We start from the raw sequence: 3,910 nt of genomic DNA, 5'->3' as shown, positions 1-3,910 counted from the left end.
GTATTTTAAGTGAGTGAGTCCTGAAACTAAACACGAGCCCATAATTGAAAACGTAGATAAGAATTCATTCTGAAATAATATTATTGCTAACATTAATGGTGAATTTTATTAATTTTTATAAAAAGAATTATAATTATGGATATCATTTAATACACATACAACTATGGAAATAATTTAATATCTATTTTTATTTGATTTAATAATAATTTAATTTTCACTACATTTTTGTTGGTGTATTTTTGCATACAATAGATGTAAGGAATAAATGAACCTAGACATCCTTCCTAATAAATAAAGAACTTTTTATCATATGTCACATTCTTATTGATTTGGTTATATGTCATTTTGTGGTTATTTTCAATTATTTTTTTTTTCACATGATATTTTGTGGTTTTTTTTTTCATTTTATTAATTTTCACATAATATTTAAATGTAATAATTTAAATAAATGTGATAATAAATAATATCAATTTCATTAATTAACTTCCTTCTAATTTCAAAATTTCTAAATTAAAGTTTCATTACTTTTTTTATTTATCTAAATTATTTGTTTAATTTAAAAGAAAAAGAAACAATTTAATTTTAATAATTGAATATATTTTTTATTTTTTTCTTATAAATTCAAACTTCTCAAATGTTTAGAATTTTATATTTTTTTTCTTTAAAATAAACTCATGTAATATATGGATCTTACACCAAATGTGTGTATGTGTGTGTGTGTGTGTATATATATATATATATATATATGTGTGTGTGTGTGTGAGAATCGGTTCAGCCAAAGTTCTTATGATCATAGTCATCTCTTCATCTGGATTTATATATGTATCATTGTGAAATTTAATTTTGCAATTGCAATGATATTTCGGTACATTGTCTCATGACCTTAAAGCGGAACATTTAGCCAGGTATTATGCTATGTGATGATTATATGAGTTACGGAATCATGTTTATTTCTGTAGCCACCACAAATATGGTGGCAATCAACTGCTAAGTAGGTTTCTTTCATATATTTAGATCGAATGTTCAGTGATGTTCTCCAAAGTCTGTAATTGACAATCTTGATTTATCTAACTACTCAAAGTTTTGTATGATGAATCGAAAGTGAGCATTAGGTATAAACTTTTTTTTTTTTTTTGTAATGATATGTGGTAATTGACTCTCTCTTTTTTTTTTTTATGGAAAACACCCTTTAAGTGGTTTGGATTAAGAAGTTATTAAGTTGAAACCGCTAGAGGTGGTAAAAATTGGCATGACACGAAACCCGATACGAAATAAACGGGTTTGGATAAGATATTCCAATCCGTTTAAATAAACGGGTTGACACGACACGACACGAAAGTTAAATGGTAAGGTTAGGGGGTTCATAATTTCAACTCGAATATGACTCGAAAATGACCCGTTTATTTATATGCATATTTTTTGAATTATTTAAATAATCTAGAAAGATACAAAACCAAAACCATAAGCAAAATAAAACCTTCGAATTGAATTGTTTTGTAATGTTGAAATGACTTAGCCTTCTAGATCAAGACTTCATTTCAGTTTTTCCATTCTCTCCCAAACTACCCAGTCTCTTTCACCAATCCCATATCCTCATGACGTTGTCATCCGCCTCCCCAACTCTCATTCTTTTAATTTTATCATCTGAACTTGCTATGACTTCATCTACTCTACCTCCAAACTATTAGTTTTTTCTTTCCGCCTAACAAACTCCTACTCTTTCAACATGCTCAATCTTTTAACTTCACATTACACGACATATTTCAAGGTATAGCCCTAACCCGAAACCCAACACGAACTCGACACGAAGATAAACGGGTTGACACGACACGACACGTTAATTAAATGGGTCGGGTTAGGGTCGTGCACTTTCAACCCATTTAGTGTTTCGACACGACACGAACCCGACACGACACGACACGATTGCCACCTTTAGATACGGCTAGAAGGGAATAATGTTCATGATAAGGATTCAATCGAGTTTGACAAGGATGGTTATATGAGTGAAACAAATGCTACAAACATTGTAAGTTCCTTTACATTCGAAAAAATCAACGCAAATTTGTCCATTGAGTTATTAGCATATTTTAATAAGTCAGTTTTCTTTAACCGTAGGTTCGGGTGAAGAAAGGTTTGCGATGAAACTTCATGCTGTCCTGGCAACATATTTTGTAACTTAATTTTTTATATGTATATGTGAATTTCCATGTAAGCCTAGTTTCAAATAAAATATGTTCTGTAATCAATTATTTTTCTTTGACATTAGTATCAATTTACAGTTGTTCTTTTAAAATGTTAATAGTGATTGCTCCTATATGTATTACATGTATTGTAAATTCTTGATTGGTTGTTAATTTTTCTTTTAAAAACAGGTTATGAGGACCGATGGACGTTTAATTGACGATGAAATAGTTGGACCAATTACTAAAAGACATGAACATAACGGAAAAATTTATGGACTTGATTGATATTTTGAATAAAGTAGAATCATATTGGACGATGTAATATTGTTATTAAGAAATAATTATGTAATATTTAATGATTTAATGTATTTCTATAGTGTTAATTTTGTTGAAAATTTGCACCGGAAAATAATTAAATATAAAGTAGTTATTCCATAGTTAAGTTGTTACTAATAATTTCTTATATTTTTTTTGCTATATTATGTTATTGAATTTATGTAGTGTAGTTTTGTCGCCGTTATTTCAAGAAAAATCCGTAGCAAATTAATTCTTTTAATTCGATTATTTTTAAACTCATATCACGTCATTTTGACGAAAGCTCGTCAGTATGCCAATAAGCTCGTCAGTATGCCAATAAACTCATTTCCGTTTTGACGAAAGCTCTATTGATCATTTCCTTTAAAGGGGTTTCGGACACTAAAATTCAAGCACACGCTGAAGTGGTTCTTTTTTTTCCTCCCAAGTTTCCAGGGCCGATTTTGGCTGTTTTCGTTGCTGCATAGATTGTTGGGTATGGAAATTTGGTTGTTGTGGAAATTGTTCCATGGTGGAGGGTAAAATTGTATTTAAACGTATTTTGGTGTGTTGTAGAAGAAGAAAAAATGATGTGAAAGGTAAAACTTTATGTTGAATTTTTTTTTTGAAATATTATTATTTATTTATATTTTAACTTTTATAGTTTTTTTTGAACAGGGGAGATATTATTTTAATGTTTATAGTTGTTTATCCACCGGGAATTAACCTCTCTTTTGTTAATATGAGTTTTCAATGTCGAATTCTCCTCTTCATTAAAAAAAAACACCACATTTCTTGCATCACGTTTTTTGTATATCGTTCAACATTACATACAAATCATAGTTACACCATATATATATATATATATATATATATATATATATATATATATATATATATATATATATATATATATATATATATATATATATATATATAAAGGAATGGTTAATATGGTAAAAATGGAGCCAAAATCGCGTCTCCAACAGCCTCAAACGGCTATATAGCCGGTAGGAAAAGACAAAAAACGGTAACATTCGAAAACCGGTTCAAAACCGATTCACCAACGGTAACCTTCGAAAACCGGTTCCAAACCGGTCTCAAGGGTACAAAGTGCGAATTGGTCCAATCAGGTGGTTCGGTTCACTATCGATTCGGTTCTTACGTGAACCGGTTCAGGGCTAAACCGGTTTTCGATTCGCCTACCAGTTCGATTCCTGAACCGGTTTTTTTGCCCACGCCTGTTGTGGCATATGCCACAATACAACACGGCCATTGCAAAACACCATCCCTGCAGGGTTAATACGATCGTGGCTTGGATGCCACTAGAGACCCCGTCGTACTCTCTACGCCAAGGGTTTAAAAAAAATCTCATGTATTAATGTACTAAAATATAAAGGTTGGACCTTTTTAATACCGCAATATTAACAAAA

Source organism: Lactuca saligna, chromosome 9, assembly GCF_052625555.1.
Source record: "Lactuca saligna cultivar CGN05327 chromosome 9, ASM5262555v1, whole genome shotgun sequence".
NCBI classification, from domain to species: domain Eukaryota; kingdom Viridiplantae; phylum Streptophyta; class Magnoliopsida; order Asterales; family Asteraceae; genus Lactuca; species Lactuca saligna.
This window is presented reverse-complemented; position numbering follows the sequence as displayed.